Source organism: Corvus hawaiiensis, chromosome 6 (genome assembly GCF_020740725.1).
Source record: "Corvus hawaiiensis isolate bCorHaw1 chromosome 6, bCorHaw1.pri.cur, whole genome shotgun sequence".
In the NCBI taxonomy this organism is placed as follows: Eukaryota; Metazoa; Chordata; class Aves; order Passeriformes; family Corvidae; genus Corvus; species Corvus hawaiiensis.
Window position 1 is genome coordinate 51,038,160 of NC_063218.1, and position 20,327 is coordinate 51,058,486.

The 20,327-nt window shown below is 36.7% G+C and overlaps 1 protein-coding gene across 2 annotated transcripts in view; it reads left to right on the forward strand.

Annotated features, from left to right (window-relative positions):
- The window catches only part of SOX6 (SRY-box transcription factor 6), a 373,677-nt gene that overhangs the window by 33,198 nt on the left and 320,152 nt on the right, over positions 1 to 20,327 (forward strand). The gene's annotated exons all lie outside the window — the stretch shown is intronic.

The following is a 20,327-nucleotide window of genomic DNA, read 5'->3' on the forward strand; positions in this document are numbered from 1 at the left end:
CAGCAGGTGTGGCTCTGAAAAGAAAGGCATTGTTCTCCAACTGGTAGGACTGGGGGCTGCGGGGAGGGAGGCCCTGTGCTGCTGGAATGCTGGGCACTCTGCAGACACAACATGCCCCAGGATGAGCTTTGTACAGTTGGGTGACAGACTGATAAGCTTTTTTGGAACCGGACTCTAAAGTCATTCTCCCAGGGGTATTTTGTGTGTGCAGATATCCATACATTGTTCCATACATTTGCTGTTTCCGATAACACGTGTTGCTCTCTGATAACAAGTTGCTGCTTTCAGGAGCAGGACATCTCTTTGTTGCTGCATTATCAGCAGGGAGGCACTGGACTGTTAATATTGATGCCTATATCCTATTTTATTTTGGGAAATAATGTTTTAGGCAAATACAAGTGTTTCGTTTTTTTTTTTTTTTGTTTCAATTCTACGTAATATCCAGGTATATTTGTCATGAGGTGGGGATGCACAGCAGCAAAAGAGGGCATCGGAGAATAGTCTAATTAGAAAAAAGCAGGAGAGAAAAGCCAGTGTACTGATTATTGTTCAGCCTAGAAATATTTAGTCATCATTTAGAAAGACATAAAAGTAAAATTTAAATAAAAAAAAATATATAAACAGAAAACATAAACCATTTTCTCTGATATAGATGCTAAATGTGACTAACTGCTGTTGTTTTAAACACAGGCCTTCTAGAATTTGAACCAAAATATATTTAAGATGGATGATATCCATATGAGATACCTAAGTGACAAAAATAAAATATGCTTTCAGTAGGTGCAGCAATATGTTACATTGATTTTGAGCTGTAAACCTTTGCTGTCCATGCTGGTGCACTGATGTGTTTTTGTACATCAATGTGTGTCACAAGCAGAACAGAGCTGTTAAATCCATTTGTCCTGAAGACTGTTGTGAAAGGATCTAATATGTTCTGACTTTTTTACACCATGTCTGAGTTATGAGTCTACCATAACTTACCATCAGGGTTTAAACAAGGTGCCTGACTACCTCTAGGAGCCATGATTTGCTATTACACTAATGACAGGAATTACTAAAAATCTTTGCTGCCTTATTGACTGTTTAGGCTACTTAATATTTCTAAGCAAGCTCATGCTTTGAGGAGTTTTGTCCAGAAAAACATTTCAAAAAGCAGTTCAAAAGAACAGTGTGGAAATTTGCAAGTCAAACTATGATTTATAATATTATTTTTCTGAGTAGCAACCGCAAAAATAATCATGCTGCTGGAGCCAACAACAGTATTTTGAAATGGTAGGACCCAGTGTATGAGGTTATTGCATATGAATGGAGAGATATGTTATTGCAATGATATATTTTATTACTTGCTTCTGTTTTTATTAAGGATAATGAAAACCTTCTGTTTGGCCCTGTGAACAAAACTAATGTGACCTTTCATGTGACCCACCTGTTGTGCTTTCATAATCGATAATAGTTACCTCATGTTAGGGCGATCTGGAAAATAGCAGTGTGCCAGCACCACAGAAAACAACATTTGTATTTCTCTGCTTTGAATTTGCATTTGCCTCAGAACTGAAATTAAGGAAAATATAGGTTATCTAACAAAATGCTTAAAAGGGAAAATATTATTGTAAGAGCATTGTCTGTGTTACTAGCAGATATATTTTCAAAGGCATTCAGCTGCTGAATTATAGCTGTAAATCTGCAGAATTGGCTTAAAATCTGTGATTTTTAATAGTATCAAAGATGGTGAGAAAGTCCAATTAGCTCTTTTGAAAGTTAGGAGAGTATATAAATTTTAAAAAGTCAGTATATACAGATGCATGTTTTCCCACTTTTTGAATTTAAAAAAATGACATTTTTTTCCTGTTTCATGTAGTATGTAGTATTTATTTATTTGGAGTGGAAAACCTTAAAAGGCTGAGTTATTCTAGAAATTTTTTTTCTGATTGTATTTGGTTCTCGATTCTGGATACAAACATTAAAGGTGTAGCACAGTGTTCTTTTTCTAGGGGTGCATGACAAATGTATCAGAGTCTCATTGGGATGACTTCTAGGTTATGGGATAAGGGTGTGCAGGATCAGGACCCTAATTTCAAAGGGGTTTTCACATGTGGGGTTTGAAGTACTTGTGCTACTGCTGAATTTGCTCGACAGACCAGAAAGGCTCTTTCCCTTTGGAGCCCTTATGGTTTATCTGGTCAATGGCTTGCAAGCTAAGAAGGATTTACACATTGGATCAATGATCCATGAAATAAGGGGGATTTCCACAATGTATGTCACTGACAAGTTACAGTGTGGCCACGCAGTATGCATTTTCAGAATTAATATGTATGTAGAAATATGGAACTGTATAAATGATTATTATGTGATACTGCCTAATGGTCAGGGAAGGATATAAATAATGTATTATGTGTATTAGAGGGAACTTGGTGATTCCTCCATTCCTTTTGTTTGGATTGAGAGATGTGTGTTTACATTCTGTGGCAATAGTCTCTGTGGCTGTACATTCTGTGGCAATATTCTTGTGGCTGTACATCAAGAAAAATTAGACCCAGTGAACACAGGAGGTCTCTCAGTGCTACCCCTTCCCTCAAGCCAATGATTTTTTCTGTTCTTACCCTGTAAATGTCCCAGGTACTGAAGATCAGCAGTTGGATGAAGTTACAAAATGGGCTCAAATGTCTTTAAATGAAAGTGTCCTCTCAGCAGCACCTCTGTGTTGCACCATGAGCCTGTCAGTTTGAGTTCTCCCTGATGGCAACTGCTAAGTTGTGACATAGGGAGAGAGGTATCCTACTAAGTAGGCAGGGCTTGATCAAAAGCCTCTTTGAAGTCAATAGAAAGATTCCTATTGACTTAAACAGGCTTTGGAACAAGCCCTTGATTATGAAGGCACGTAATAAGCTGCTTATTGCCTAATTATGTACAATGGTAACTTTAGACCTGTGACCCTTATGTAGGTTGGACTCCTTATCTTCCAAAATCTCCATATCTCAAAGTGACCCACTTGTAAGAGCAACATCCCAGGTCCTTTTCCTCAGTTCCTTCTCTTAAGGGTCTAAAAGCTTAAGCTGCAGCTCAGCTCTTCTGCTCTGAATCTGCCAGCAGGCTCATGTCCTGCATTCCCCATTATCCTACTGCAATGAAGATGACACTGTGTATTAAACCTCAAATCTTGTCCATAAACCTGGCAAAGTCCTTGGGATCAGCAGCAGATTGAGCATGGCCGTGCAGAAACTGTGTGTGTGTGGATCTGATCTCTCAGTGTGCCTGTTGCAACTCCAATAGCAGGAACGGTTTGGTTTCAGTGAGACTTCTTCATTTCAGAGGAGGCTAAAAGTTCAAATGGTGCAGCCTGGAGCTGCATTGGCTTTTGTAAAGAGTCGCCATGGAAACATCCTCCATGGAGGTGAAATGAGCCTCTCTTGGCCTTCTCCTTCTTCTTCAGTCCATTTGTTGACTGCTTGGTGTGTACAAGAAGCCTCCAGGAGGTACATTGCTACAGAAGGCAAATGTCCTTAAGGAAGACAAATGATTCTTGCAGTAGACACTTGACAAACAGAGCTTTACTACAGTTCATCTTGAGCAATATGTAAAGGATCACTGGGTATTTCTTGGAAATAAGTGTTAGCAGCAGGATGATTAAGTTATAATCTTATAATCTTATCATTATTAAAAATAATGATTAAGATTATAGGGTATCTTTTAAGATAAGCTTTTAAATTACCTGGATTTCAGTATTCCTGGTTATTCTTTTGAGATTTCTCTTATAAAAACATTTGGTGTTGAGATAATTAAAGTCATGAACTGGCAAGCATGTCATATACTACAAAAAAGCCCTCAAATATGTAGTAGGATGTCTTTCACCTGTGTTTCAGTAATGGTGTAGTTTTGTGACTTCGTATTAGAATTTTCCATGTCTGCTGGCAGTACTGTTCTTAATCATACTGTTAAACATGTATGAGTGTAGAGACAGCCTGGAAGAGAGGAGTATATGAAACAATTCTTTCCACAAGTGTTTTTCAGTATCTACTTGGTTATGTTTCCTCTGTCTGTGAGGTTTGAGGTTAGGGTCAGAATAAACAGAGAATGCCGTATATTGTGTTTTTAACATCTTTCTTTGCTTTTTGTCACTACTTGTCTTATCAAAATCTAATTTAGATTCTGAATTGCATAAATTCTAAGCAGTCTGTAGCAGGACTTATGTCTTAGATTGTTAACAAACAAGTCATTTTTGGTCTGCCCTATGTCTGGTTACTTAAGGTCAAAACAACCAAAAAGGCCTCATTTTTACACGGTGAATGGCCAGGGTTTTCTGAGACTGGTATCTGGAAGGTGTCTTTGTATCACTGGTGGGATTTTTTGAATGCTGAAAAGACCTGTATATTTAATTTTTCTTTGATATGCTCACTACAATTTGAAGAAAATTGAAGAGGAGAGTGCAAATTGGCATTTTTATTTAGGACAGATAAACAGGATTACTTTTTGTGCTTTGAAAAAATAATACTGTTATTTGGTTAAAAAAACACCAGTGGTTTTCATATACCAGAAATATTTCTGTCAGCCATTCATCTAACACGTGTTATTCTCTTCCCAGATCTTTTCCCTGTTGTGTCCTTATTGCAGCAATCATCAAAACCATTTGAAGAGTTTAATTTAGACTGAAATGATTCTCCATAGAATAAACAGAATATCTCACCTGTGAAGGATGATTACATTTTCTAAATTTGTTTAAAAAGGAAGGACCTTCATAATTCACAAGTGTTCTACTTGCAGTTTTTATGGTAGAGAAGTCTTGCATACTTTAAGTCTGAAAATAAAGCACTTCTGTGTTTGACTGCTATCAGCAATTTTATCTTTCATTTTATTGGCACTGAAAGAGTGAGGATCAGTGTTTTGATTTGAGACATCACCTGGCTTGATATCACTGGTCTTTTATTGTGAAAATACTTTTTTTCCTGCTTAATTGAGTAGTCATGATGTGCTGTGTAAATTAAGGATGTTTCAGATGTCTTTCAAATTAGGCATTAAAAGACAGTTGTGGAACAGCTTTAGGTAACGCCAGACAAAACCAGAGGTGCCTTGTGAAAGTATTAGGTTAGAGTTCTGATGCATCTTCCACATGTGTGGGTACCACTCATCTGTTTTTATAGGGGTGAGGTGACTGACTTGCTCTCTAAGCTTGGTTTGGTGAGTAATTTGTTCAGGCACCTCACTGGCACGAGTCATAGTCGAATGCATTTTAGGATGGAAAGTCAAATTCTTCACCTGCGCATAATTCCGACTCTTCCCAGCAGCAACGCTGGGACAGATTTGTTTTGCAAATAATAGTAGGCTTGCCAGGAACTGCATAAATGAAGTTCTGTGGCATTCCTGGCAAGAACAGAACCAGAGGATGGACTGTGGTGTGTCTCTGTCTCTTGCAGCCTATACAGAAGCTTTGCTAGCTACCAAAGCTGCAGGTCCTCAGCGGTGGCCTCTCATCAGGTCTGTGGCCCTACCAGCCCTGATACTCTGCCAGACCATCCCCAACGTGTAGCATACACAAACAGCTAATCCATTTATGCAGCAGCATCTGGCTAGTCCAGATTTCCACTAAGAACAGGGTCTTTCAATAAGATTTCGATCTCTGATTTGTTAAGTACCCTTTGCTCTCTCCTCCATAATTAAACAGATATTTAGATACTGTATTCCATATTTCTGCATCTGTGAAAGCATATATAGAGTAGATTTTATCTGTGCCTGAATTTGTGAATTTCCATTCATTTTTCAGAGGTGAAAACTTTTGCTGTGGGCCTAAAGCAGGCCAAATATGCTACTATACGTTGTTATTTCTTAGGCTTATTACACAACCCAGCTTTTCAGTGTCAGTTATATGTGGGTTTTTTTCTCCCTTTGTAAGAGGTTACACTTTCTCTCTTTAAAGCTGTGTTAAAATTACTTGAATTCATTTGATAATGGTTGACTGTTCCTTATACCTATTACCTGGCTTACAAGTTCAAGGAATTTGTTCAATATATTTCCAGTAGCTCGCAAGATATGGAATGTCAACATTTTCAATGCAAAAGCAGCTGTGTGTGCTTTTGTTTTTAGAGTTGAACTTGAGACTCTGTTGAACCATTTTTTGGCATCATCTTTAGAAAAATCAGGGTCATCTCAAGATGGAGTCTTACAAAATTAGTAACTACTTTAAGAACAGATTCATTTTAAGTACCCTTAAATAGCTGCTGCAGTTTGGTTAAGTTATGTATAATTTGATTTCAGCTTTCTCTTCCTTGAAAGACTTGGCTATCTTTTCCTTTTGCATATTCAGGATTCCCTATGTCCCTGTTTCTCTACATTGTCTTCTACTGTTTCACAGGAAGAGACTTCTGTTCATCTGGTCATATTTGTTCTGTATTAGAAACAGTATCTCAAAGCCAAAGGGGAATTTCGAATGCAGTAGAATGGCTAAAAACATATTGGTATGGCAGGATTTCTGCAAATAAAAAGGAGGGGGGAAAAAAAAGAAGGAGACAATCCCCCTTTAAAGACACCTTCCTCCCCCCCAAGTTTATAGATCCTGTAGGATTTTAAATGTTGAAGAAAGGTAAACAGTAATGTTCTCATTTTTCTTGAATATCTCTCAATTCAGGAGTATTCTGTGTGCATCTGGCTAGCTGTGAATGTAAATATATGTATATAAACATGTTTTATAATTTGAAGTTATACTGTCTGTTAACTAAAATAATAGCCCCAAAAGCAGTTGGCCTGTCATAGATGATATAGCTCAGCTTTTATATCTGCTGTTCATCAAAAGAACCAATGAAAATTTCATTCCAACTGACAGCCAAGTAGCTAGAAAAATAAAGTAAAGACTGCTGATGCCAGAGGATGAGCAACACAATAATTTGCTAAGACTAATATGCCTGGCTGTAACCTGATCATATATGGATCAATTGATGATATTTTAAATTAATTTGTCATGTGACTGACTCACAGTTCTAAATTCCAGGAAAATATCACCACTGAGCTCAGTGAAAAATAGCATTGTTTGTTCAATACAGACGTTTTTCAGCCAGACAGTGATGAAAGTGCTTGCTAATAAGTACACAGGAAGTTGAGAAACACATATTAGAATTGGATAAATATATTTTTTGCTGGCAGACTTCTGCTTTTTTTTTTTTTTTTGATCTAGAAAAGGTATTATTTTGCCCCACACAATTTTGTATTATAATTAATTATTAGACAAGGAGGAACTTAAAATGCTTTCAGAATTAAACAAGATGGAATAATTTTTGACCTGACTGAAAAAAAAAATCATTGCAGGTTATACTGTTAAGGATTTATTTCCTTACCCTTCATTCCTTATTTCCTCTATGCTCCTTCCCTGTTCCTTGCCATTAAATGGAAGGATTGTTTTAATTGTTTAAAGGAGAGGGGATTGTGGAGGCTGCTGGAGTGTCAGCTTCTCTACCTAAGCCTTGCTGGCTTACTGATCTTTTCCAGTTCACTGGTGCAAGTGCAAGCATCGAATGGTTCATATACAGCTCTAATTCCAACTTACTTGGCAGTTATTTCTTGAATGGCCCAATTTTACATGTGATTAGTTTTTAATTCTTAAATCACAACATAAACTGTGTGTATTGTATTACTATAAAAATGTGTTAATACATAGGAGACGATTAACTGGAAGTGCAAGTTCTGTTTTTCCTGGTACATCGGTGTGCAACCACTGTGGCTTCTGTGGGGACTCCTGGTTTGCAGATGAAGGCAGAATTCATCCTGAAGCGAAAAAAAAAGTGATGCAGATTTTTAGGATGTGACAAGAATAAGATATTACAAGATAGATAACTATAGCAAGGCATAACAAGAAAACTGTGTTTCTGTGAAAAGCAGACTGCAGTTATTTCTGGTCTGATCCCGGTTTCTGATTCACAGTTTTGAAGGCCAAAACATATAGAAATGAATATATTTGTGCATGGGAAGGACTTGGGAAATCTCTGCTGCTCTTGTTCCTATTTGGGTAGGCAAGAATAGGGCCAGATGAAATATCTTGCTCTGTTTATATCTTCCAGCTTCTCAGTTGCATTAGAACATAATTGTAGGAAAAACCATGCACTGGGCTCATGATGAGCTCATCTGCTTAGCAAAAAATGTCCATTTTTCAAAGCTGGCAACTCAGTCTTGATATGTTCAATGGAATTAGGTCTACTACTATCTCATGTCACTGCTTGTACAGAATTTGCATCAAAAAATATGCCAGAACATGTCACTTTTATGAATGGTAAACTCCTAGTTTTATTAGAATAAGTAAAGTAAGGACCTATCACATATATATATATATATATATATATATATTTAAAATGAGATGGAGATATTAGGTTGTCTCTTTTTTAATGTAGACTTTATATCTAATTACTGTGTATCAAAGCAAATGAGGCTCCACTGTTTCTGAGAAGTAATAAAACTGAAATAACACATTAGTGAATCTGATCCATTGGGTTTGGCCTTTTTGAGATGCTGTGAAATTTAAACCAAAATATTAATTCCACTGGCCTGAAAGCACCAACATCTTTCCCCTCCAAAGCTTTTCTGGTGGTGTAGAGGTTGCTCAAGATTCTAAGGTATAAGTTGAATTATTTCTGTCTTAATTCTTATGCATTTTGATTTATCCCTTTGGGTTTGGCGCTTTATCAACACATTGTGGTTGTTACATGTCACTGTGATGAAATAGTTGAAATAACAAGGACGCCCTGTAATGCTTTTGTAAGGTGACAGTAATCTGATTAGTCTTCCTGAAAGTAAATACTTTTGATCTTTTCACTTGTTGGTAGAGACTTAAGAAATCATGCTGGCACTCAAAAAATAAGGGCCTATGACTTGATGGCAATTTGCTACTTTTTACAATACTGTTGGCTGTGATAAAATTAAAAGAGAAAAAGCTGTGAGAATAAGTAAGCTGTATTTGTTTTTTTAAATCTCTGATGTTAGGAAATCTGCTCCGAGATCCCCTATAAAAATAAGGATGTAATGTGCAGTTTGTTTTTGCCAACAAGGAGATACAGACTCTTTGGATTGTCACCCAATGAAGATGACACTCTATGTAGTCAAATGTTTATTTACTTGCTCATATATTACATTTGCCTGTCTGATGGCTTGTCTAATAGGGATGAATGTGATTGTGATGCCTCAGATTGCCATGTGCACCCATAGATCTCTTCACCAAATTGACTGTTTCTAATTTCTCACTTTCGTTAGTTCCATGCCTTATACTCTTGTGCAGAAATATTTTTATGTGATTACATATTTTATACATCCCTTTGTTGCACTTTGCTATTATAATTTCATGAAACTTGTTTCTTCAGAATGTTGTTTGTTGAGGGACTATCCCCTCTATGTTACTTGCAATAATAGCTTCTTTAATTTCCATCCAAATTTCTTATGTAACTTTCTTACTAACTTTTTCATAAATTTTTGTTCAGTTGTCTGTGTGTACAATTATTCGATCTTTTATTATTTTACCTGTCAATTATCCATCTTTTGTCTGTTATTTCTAATGTTTTAGTGATCCATTTTATATATATGAAAATTTTGATGGGGGCAAATCCATGTTCTGGTATGACCATTGGGTTTGAAAACCTGTGTTTTTTGGTCTATATATTTTTGTGGCTTCCATGCTGTATACAGTGCAACAATTATTTATTTGCTCTGGAACTTGCAGTTGTCATTTGGAATGTATTTCTATGCTTCACTATTTAAAAAAATTTTTTTGCTTGTTTCTTTTTTTCATATATTTTCACTAATTGGGGAGCAGTTGGCCCATTTTGATGCCAACCAGGTTAATAATTTGTATGTTCAATAAACAGAAGCCTTTGTGAGAAACATTATTTCCACCAGGGATAATATATAAAGTAAATTCCTTAGAGTATATGTTCCAAAATGTTTGCATCATTTTGTGTCCTTGCTTACGGGGTGCTTATAGGTGAGGGACATTAAATGTAGACCTATCCTCAGAATTCCTAAAAGTAACTCAAATGTCTTGATTTGAGAAATCACTTCAACTGAGTTCTCTTATTTTTGTTTTTTCCTGTTCTTGATACTGTCCTGAGAAAGCTGAGAATAACATCCTTACTGCATAGGAATTTTCAACTTCTGATACAAATTTTTCTGGCAGAGATGACTAAAACAAGTGAATTAAAGGCAATCTGGAAATGACTCCTATTAATGCTTTTGGAAGTATGTTCCATGTTCTCATCATGTTTTCTTTTTTGTAGAAAATCTTGGAAACTAAGAGCCAAAAAAGAAGTCAAGTATCATTCAAGATTAGTCCATATTCCCTACTTCTCCCATTGTTTTTCAGGCTTTCCTACATTTGGGGCTGTGCTCACACTATTGCACTATGTGCAGACACTGAAAAAAAATGTGGTGGGAGAGTCCAAGGTGAAATATTCTCCATATTCATCTTCAGAGTAGCATTGTGAAATGCCTTTGGTTCCTTTTACTGCTAATAATTTGATTTCTGGCGGATCATTAGCTTGATTTCAGAGGCAGGCTTCTTCAAAGAAAATGATTTTCAGAATTGAGGCTCTTCACTTTACCCCTAATATGCTAGATAATGCTTTGAATAATCAACATATAGAGGTAACACAGAGAAATGAATTTGGTAAGAGGTATCTTGTATGTGAAGGTGAGCACATTACCGAAGGCGAAGACATTCCTTCTTTCTACCCTGGTAGAACTTCCTGGGATAGAAGTCAGATTCTGGTGTGTTGAAATTTCCTTTTGAGGCCGTGCTTTGGCAAGATGCTGCCTTGTTGCTTATAAAATGACTAAAGTGTCTACCAAATGCAAGTGCCAAGTCAAAATATGTTCTGTATTTTGGTAATTGTGCAGAAAGAGCACCAGATGGTTCTGATGATGAAGCGCTTTGGGTGGGATCATCAAGTTTTAATGGATGGCAAACTCCAAAAGCTTAATTATCAACCTCTCTAGCAGCAGACTTTCTATTGGAGTGGACAAGTTATTTTCAGACACAGAAAAGAAATAACTATATTTCTTTGCATGTAGCTGAATAAAACCCACTTTGCTGCTCTGTAGGAGTATCTGAAGCTCAGAATACTTGGGCCTAATAGAGAGTGTGCCAAGTTATGTTTCCAAAGTGGAAAAACTACGTTATGAATAATACTGTTTTTGTTCAAATAGCTTGATATTTTCCCAGCATGCCCAGTTTTCATAGTGTGCTGCTAATGTGTAACTCTCCCACAGTATGAATATATCCTACATTTTGGGTTCAGGTGTATAGCAGTGTTGTTTATTTTCCACATCTAGACTGAAATGGCTCAAAAGTGGTCTGTTCTTTTAGAAAATTTTCCTATTGGAGGAATTTGGACAGGCCACATTTAGAGCAAAGAAATGAAAAGATTAAATAGCAGATCACATAGCACACTTTTTAACTCCTGCAATGTTGCTTGATTTCATAAAGTGAGTCCATTCAAGCTGAAAGTGTTGATTGATTTGTTTCTGCAGTGTTAAAATTTGGCTTTTAATTTTAATACCTTCCAGTCAAGGCTGGTAACAGCATAGCAGTAATTTGTGTGCTGTAATCACAGAGGGCTTTGTATGTATTTGAATGAAAAGTTCTGCGTGTGACTTTTTTTTCTTTTTGCATTTCTACATGTTTGCTAAATCCTAGTGATGGTAGTATTTGCTTCCAGTTTTTACACAGGAATACTATTACCCTTGCCTGAAACTCTGGTTGTTATTGTCACTGAAATAATGAAAAGCATCACCATTGACTGCCGCGTGATTGCAGGGTTGGCTTGTTGAAATACATCTTGGATGAGGCATATTTGAGCTAATGAGGCCAAATACAGCCATCACTCACACCATGCAAGTACTTTGGCTTCTGTAGGATTGGACTGGATCTTTGAAATGGTGTGAAATTTGAGTTCACTAAAATGTGAGAATCCTGCAACTTGTGTTGCCACATAAGAACAAGTAAAACCAGAAGGGTCTAACTGGTTTTGTTTTCAGACCATCTTATTTTGTCTCCAGGAGTCAGGTTTTAAAAATTGTTGGGACTTGCTACACAGCACAGCTGCTTCTCTGCATAGGGAGAGATATCAAGAAAAGTATAATATGTGATTGATGGGAGACTCTTGTTGGCATTGAGCCATCTTGCAAATTTTTTTATATAATTATCTGTTAATTTTTGTACATGCACTTAAGCAACTTGTGATGAGTTCATCTCAGAATCCAAGTCAGCATGCCTACACAGAGGATTCATCTGACTTATGAGAGTAATGTAATTTTTTTAAAGTTAAAAGTTTAAAAATGTTTTAATAGTATTTTTACTGAGTTTTGTGGCACTCTACATGGCTTAGACTGGGATTCTGCTCTTTCTGATCTCATTAAGTAGAATCTTATTCTCTGATTTTCAAGGAGGTGACTTCTTATTTCACCCAGTATAGGGCACCGGTATTTGAAATGTGTGTTCCTAGATCTTCAAATTATGGCTTGAAAGTTCCAAAAACTTTATGTTGGCACTCTGTGCAGAGGAAAATGTCATCCAACTCTAGTATTTTCAAATATTTGTCTTCTTGTAAGGTAATTTAAAATTACTTTAGGAAGTGTTGTATAGGTGCAAAATATATTCTTGTGGTGATTAACAATAGTAATTTCTGACTTTGCAGTGAATTGTCAGGTTATTATAATTCAGTCAAGTTCTGGAAATATCTGAAAGGTTCGTTACATCTTTGGGATGACAGAACAAAGGGCAAAATCCTAGATCCATTAAACTATTCATTGTTCTGTGATAAAACAAGTACAGGAACGTTTTAACCCTGTGTCCCCAAAATAGCCATGCTTTCCTGTGGATTCAGAGGAATCCCTAGGGTTTGCTATATTTCTTTGAAGGACCATATTTATCCACACTGAATACTCTGTCTGCTGATATTTTGAAAATTCCTGTCCTCTGAGAACTGTAGACTTTTCAGTCTCTCTGTGACAATTTACACAGCAATGAGAACAATGGGATTTTGGAAAGAACCGTGACCTGCAGCACCACCCTGACACCCTTAGTTGCAAAGAAAGTGGATTAAGTTATTTGGAATCAAGGAGTAGTTTGCAATAAAATAATTGAAAGTATAAATGTTACCATTGGAACTATAACTAACATTTCACAGTTTCTTAAATGAAGGAAAGGGAGAATAAGGAAGAATAAGAAAAGTCAGAGAGATTTTCTAAGAACATGATCTTGGTTTTTGAAAGTGGAATATCAACATTTTCTCTTTTCTTAATTTCCCAGAAATTCTTCTTATAAGTTTACTTATACATAAGTAGTTAACTTTGCACTGCATTCCAAAGGGTTCATATGCCAGAAAAAGAGGGCAGGGTCACCTGGAAAAAGGGAAATTTCTAGCTCAAAGAAGCAAAGTGTGTTGAGTTAAAGTAAAATAGAGGAATTGGAAAATTTTGCAATAATAATAAAAAATAAAAAAGAAGAAAACCTACATATTTTATGGGTACCAGGGAATAGTTATAACTTGTGCTCTAATGATTTCTGATGGATGTTGCTGTGATGTTCACTCTGGTGTTCATTAAAAAGAAAACGGGTAAAACACCACCCTAAAATTCCACAGCAGGACCTGCTTCATTTAGCACAAGACAGAAACACATTTGAAGTACTTCCTATAGAACTTTCTTTTTAGAGAAATAGAAGTTATTCTCTGCATATTTTTCTTTTCTTCCTTCCTTTCTTTTGTTCAGTTAAAGCAGTGATAAGATCTTGTAAAGAGACGTCAGGCTGATGAGTTAATTTGGTGAAACTTTTAGGTTTGCCAACTTCTTGAGTGTGATTTAAAAAATTTTTTTTTCTTTAGTAAGATCAGTATTCCACTTACATTTTTGAAATATTGCATGCAAAGCGCCTAGTAACCACCCCTCTAGCCATCAGCTTTTCATTGCAGCCTGTCAGTACCTTGCTGAGGGCAGGTGCAGATAGCCTGGGGCTCATAGATGTCAAGCAATGCTGGTAAGTGCCTGGAGATATGGTTTTATATGACTGTCTAAAGAGGCTGTGACTATCTAAATAATTTTCAGCACATGAGAAACTGAACACTTCCCCCAAACTCGCCTTTAAATTTGTAGCTTGGGACATTCTGTCCTAAAGTGTAGGGTAACTGACTCTGAGTTTACTGATATGTGATTCCTACAACCAGTATAAAAACCAGGCTATGAACATAAAACTGATTTTTTTTGGCTGATACAAAGTAGTGCTTTAGCATTTTAACCTGCTTGACTTTAGTACCCAGGACTGTGCTTAACATAAATTGGAGTAAAGGGTCATCATATCATTTTTTTGATGGGCAGTATTGCCTGAAAGAATTTCTGTCTTTGATGAACATATTTCAGTTCTGGTTTCAAAATATCTGGCAGAGGCGAATGTCACAGAAAAAATAGGAGGTCCAAACCTTTAGATGATAGGCAACAAGTATTTGTCAAAATCTCAGTTCAGATTTTGACAGAGATGTCATAGGTGAAAAATCCAAAAAAACTAGGGCTACACTTGATAAAGTCTCCAAAGGGTAAAACCTTATCAAACTGATAGCTTTGCCATTGAAGGCAAATTTCTGTTTCAAGGTGCACTCTTTCCTTAATTAACACAATTTTTTTCTTCCTTTTTTAACTAATGAAGTAGCCATGCTTTAGGAGACACTGAAAGAAGGCCAAAAGGTTTTTATTTTGAGGGCTTGATGAGATAATGTGGTTATTTATTTTTTTTTTTTTTGACTGATTTATTTGTCCAGCAGGTGAGAGTTAATTATCTTTAGGACTGATAATTGTAGATAATCACAAATAGAGGGGTCCTTTGGGCAGAATATAAAGCAATATCCTTTCTGGGGCACTCTGTGCCATGTACTTGGAAACAGTTCTCACCGAGGATCCACATGTAAGGTGGGATCCTAATTGAATGGGTCTTGGAAGAAAGAAATTTTACTGACTTATTTTTCTAAAGTGAAATGAAAAATAGAGCACCTGGACCTCCTTTTCTCTGATTATAGTGTCAGGATAAATGAATTACAAAAATGGGAGCTGAGAGGGGATGTTAGTACACGACTAACGGAAAAAAAAAGGATTTTAGCTGTAATTATTATGTTTCAGGGTTTCAGGGAAAGAAAACTCCAAGATATGGAGTAAGGAGGTTTTGTCCCTCAGGGAATCCAGGGAAGTAGACCTGAAGGCAGACATTCTTAAGGCCTTCTAATTGATTTTTATGTCCTACTTAACTAGCTTTGAAAAATCTTAGCTTCTGTTACATGGGACTCTCCAATACAGAATCCCAATATTTTGTCTGGATTAATACTAATTTCAATGGGAACAAATGGCACACTTATAATATTACAAAATAGATGGGTCAGAAAAATTGTTAGTTTGTGTGCAGCTGACTTAGCTTCTTTTCCCCTTTTCCCTTTTTCTCTTTTTCTATTCTTTTTTGTTTTTCTCCTCCTTGTTTTTTTGAATTTAATCAAAACCATCAATCTCTATGGTTTTTTTGTTGTTTAAGTGCATTGCAGTTGTGTCAGGTTGAATCTCCAGTTGTCAGGGAACCATCAAATCCACATGCTATATGGGATAATTATGCTGGAATTTTAAATATGGTGATGTGTTACCATGCACTAGTATCATTGTTGATATCTCTAAAATATCAGCTAAACATTTCAGCTGTCTTACCATTTTTAACTCTTGGAAATAGTGGTAGAATGGTAAAACTGGGCTTTCAGAATTACCACTCCCCCTGCCCCCCATATATATAGATATATATAATATATCTTTGCTCAAGGGCTTTAGCTTTCTGTTACTATTCCAAGCCTTGTCTATGCATATGTAGGTGTTACACTATAAAAAAAAATGTACCAAGGAGTTTGCATCTGGTAAATGTAGCACAAGTACAGTTGAGTAGGTGTTTAAGTCAAAGTGCAGTGAAAGAACCTGATGAAGATGTATCCTAAACCCTTTCTGTGGCCTGAGTGTGACAGCATCAGGCACTGAGGGATGTTCAGTGACTCAAAGCCTCCCAAGTTATCTAAGTGTTCTCAACTCTACATAATTCTTGATGCTTTGTCAGGCCAGGAAATTACAGACATGTAATTTGTTTTCATTTTTCTTTCCAGAAAGACCTTTTTTTTTTGCTCAGAGCAGGTCATCACTTATATCTAAATATAAAAATATATATAGGTAATAGATATTAAAAAATTGAGGATAAATAGGCACCCATAGATATAGATAGTTGATTTGAATAAAAAATCAATGCAATTCCATTCTGTCGTGTAAGAGAATTTCAGTTTGGTCCAATCCAGACCTCAAGAAGTTCATTAAAGAGACTTAACTGCATGGTGAATTCCAGTTCGAATAATATTTTATATTTTTTATACTGTTGTTTTCAGTCATATGACTGAGCTGAAAGAATATACCCTCTTTTAAACACAGTAAGACAATTCTTCAGCAAAATTATTTTAAACATTGGTCTGCATATGAAAGGCAAGGGAACCTGACACATTATGTATTCAAAAGATAAAGGGAGCCAAAAACGACTGAAAGTATTGTTAATTTTAGTACAATTTGGCAAGAAAAATTACATCCAAGTGGTAAGCTAACAGCTCCTGGTATGTGTATTGTTGCATAAAGATAGTATTATATAATGAACAAAAATGTTATTATTTTGTGTTAAAGTTGCATGTGGAGAACCCTTATGAGACTGTATTACAGTCATGCCAGGAGACTCTGCTATAGTTGCAAGTACACCCATAGGAAGAGATTAAAAAGCTATCATTCCACATGGTGAGAGTATAGTTGAGACCCAGAGAGAGAGAAGAGAAAAAAAATGGCCAAGTATTATAATGCAGGTCAATGCCAACGCCGCCCTTTCGGTCTTTGTGTGGTTGATTTCCACAGGGGCCTGACAAAAGTGAGTCTCTGCAGAGTGACCCTGGATGTCACTTCCAAGCCACATCCTCTGCAGCCCCCACAGCTTCTCCAGGTGTAGAGAGTAACTCTGGAGCGCAGTTTGGATTAGCTGTAAAGCTCTCTCTGTACTTGCTACATCCTTCCAACAGCACAGTACTGCAAGGGTTTCTTGTGTTTGAAATCCCGGCCATACTTCTTGGGGCTTGTAATGCTGTAAATTTTCATTCAGGGCTTAATTTACCTTGTAGTGCCTTCAGCACACGGATCTGCACATGTAAATGCTACAGAAACAGCCCTGTTGTGAAAGCTTTCTCTGTTTTCTTTAATTCAGTCGTTTTGATCAGGAACGCCCGAGCCTGTGGCTGTGAAAATGCCGTGTAGCTCACCAGAAGTTCAGAGGTGTTTTTTGTGTCCCAGCACACCATGTGAGTGACAGTGGGCTGGTGCAGGAACTCCAGGGAAATTTGAGTCCCTTGATGTGGGAGCAAGGAGCCAGCAGCATTTACCACCTTTCCCCGGGCAACAGAGGAGGCTTTTGCTGTCTGCAGCCGATGAGTTATAACTGGAGCTCCTCCTCTCCCTTCAGCCTTCCAAGCAGCGTGGTGTATGTCTTGTGGTTCTTATCTGCTCAAAAGTATGCACACAAAGCTTATCAGATCTGGAATGCTAGCACCCTGCCTTTTAAATGAAGGAATAAATGCATATTTAGGTATTTCTTTCATCTGCACAGTGAATTAGATGTTTTTGGTGTTTTCAAGTGTAATTTTAGTGGTAGATGTAGTAATATATTTAAATTAGTTGTTGGAGATATGCAATACTTTTTTTCATCAAAATCCTTTTTAGACTTAAGTTGATGCTACGCTATGAAGTGATACTACATACATTTTTTATTCTATGCTCACGTCCTGTAATGATTGGATGCTTTACAGATCTGCAAGCAGACAGCAGAGGAACCTTCCTGAATTGCCTGTTGGAGACCTTTACACAATAACACAATTATTTGTTAGAGAGGAGATGATAAGGAGCTTTTACAGCCAGTTATATAATGTAACACTGCCAGGTAATGTGCCACTACCGAGTGACACCCTTTTGGGAAAGACGGGGAACCACTGTCTGTGGAGCTTGGCAAAAGTGGTGATGTTTATGGGGCTCCTTTTCTTTAAGAGGTAGTTTACAGAAACACCATCATTGTATGTGTATGTTGACATGTTTTTTGTAGGCAGATGTGAGGTTGCTCTAAACTGGAAGTCATGTAGTTTACGTAAGTGCTAACCAGAGCTAAACTGGATTAGAGTGGGTTTGTGGCCAGTCATCTCCAAGTGTGGGCAGAGTGAGCTCATATCTCCCTGCAAAACTGTGGAGATGTAGCCTATTTTAGGTACTTCTTTTGAGCCTCGTTTCTGTAATAACGACATCACAGCTTCTGGGGTGTAGAATTGTAAAGCATCACTGCTACAGAGGGAAGAAATAGTAGCTCCTTTTTGTGTATGAGGAACTAAGAAGCACAAAGCAACTTCTGCTAAAGGTTGAGCAGAAAATCTGTAACAAAAGCAGCAACTGAGTACAGAGCTTTGGAGACCAATTTTACACTCTATGCACTGTGGTGTGGTTCTTAACTCACTGTGATGCAATGTGTTTTAAAATTACCACTTGTGGAACAGGTGGCATGCCCTGATTCCTTCTTTGATGGATCACTTGACTGCAATCTCTGTTAAGGAGTACAAAAATCCAAATGAAGATTACTGCAGAAGGACTATTCTAAAATGAAAAGCGAGAGGGAAACAATGTGGTAGTTAATTTGGATTGATTGGATTTTTTGTTTGTTTATTTGTTTGGGGATTTTGGGTTTTTTTTGGCTATGCTTAGAACCAAGAATAATAAAGATTTCAAGAAACAAGCCAGCAAAGGTGGTAAAATACAATCCTTGAGTGTTTGAGCAGGAGTGAAACAAAGGGAAGATACCAGAAATTTGCTCATAGTGGTTAACTACTGCGTTTGCTTTCCTGTTTTAAAATGATCATGTATGAAGAATTTTCTGCGTGTAAGTAAAACATTTTTCATTAACCATCTTGAAACTGTGCCCTTTATCTGAATTAAGGAAGATTTTTAGAAATCTGGTTCAAAGGTTCTCCTTACAATCAGCCTACTCCTTCTTTAATTTTTGTGATTCTGTCTAGACATTTACAGGCCATTAATGATGCTTTAATTGTGAAATGTTGCACGTTTAAGGGTGTGAAATTGCTATGTGATTCAGGCCCTAAATGTGTAGTTTCATTTCTGTATTATTCCTTTTTCTCATTTCACATCATGCTATAATTCTGAAAATAGTTTTTTAACAGTTTTTAAATGATACATATTTTAGTCCCAGCAGCCCACAATGATAGGCCACATTCTCAAATGATATAACATGATGCCATGCTTTTTACTAAATAGCTGCTTCCATTTTTTGCTTCCAGGCTTCCTTCATGCTCACTGGTGACTGTGCACAGAAAATACAGGCTACCTGTAGAGGCTCTATCTTAGAAACATCAGGATATTTTAATTAAGGATTTTTTAAAATTAGTAAATATTTTTTCTGCTTTCCAAAACCATTTAAATTTTTTTTTCTGAAAACTGATACCTATTGGAATTATTAAGAGCTGACTGGGTGAAAAGATGGCTATTTGATAACTGACATTTGGCTTTTCATGGAATTTTCTTTTGTTCATAACACATATGGTAAACAAGGTCCTACCATCATTTAGTGATGTCCATAATCTGTTTTATGTCCAGTGTTCTCTTGGTGTCAATATGTGCTCGCAAGGCAAGCAAAAGCTTAGCTTTTTGAAAATTGAGTTATTTTGAGGGATTCTGTTAAATTGTTGGATGACTGTGTAATATTCTTAGGTCAATGAGGAGTGCTTACCTTTACTAACTCTTTAGCAAAGGTACCTGAAATCAGAGCGTAAGCTGCTCTAACAGATTTATTTCCCCCCTTTCATAGTGGCACTGGGAGAGCAAATCTTTGATAAGGATGGTAGCAACCTTCCAAACATGCAGAAATTGCAGGTATTCAGAATGGTTTGAGAGCACTTAAACTGCAAAATATCGGAGTGAAATTTCTGGTGGGATTTGTACCAATTAAAACAACAGAATACTTTAAAGACAGCTTTGTTCTTTTATATATTTATGCAACAGCTGGTCACCTGTGTGGTCACCTGGAGTTCAACTCTAGACATCTAAAGTGAAAATGTAGATGGTTTGAGCTAACAGAATAATTTGTTATTAATGTTGTGATGTCAGTGTTTGATGGATGGAAAGTTTTCTATGTAGGTAAGAAACTAGGGTTTATTTTCAGTTTAAGGAAAAGTACTTGGGCATCTAAAAATAATAAAAGTGATGGAGGCTATAGAATATAG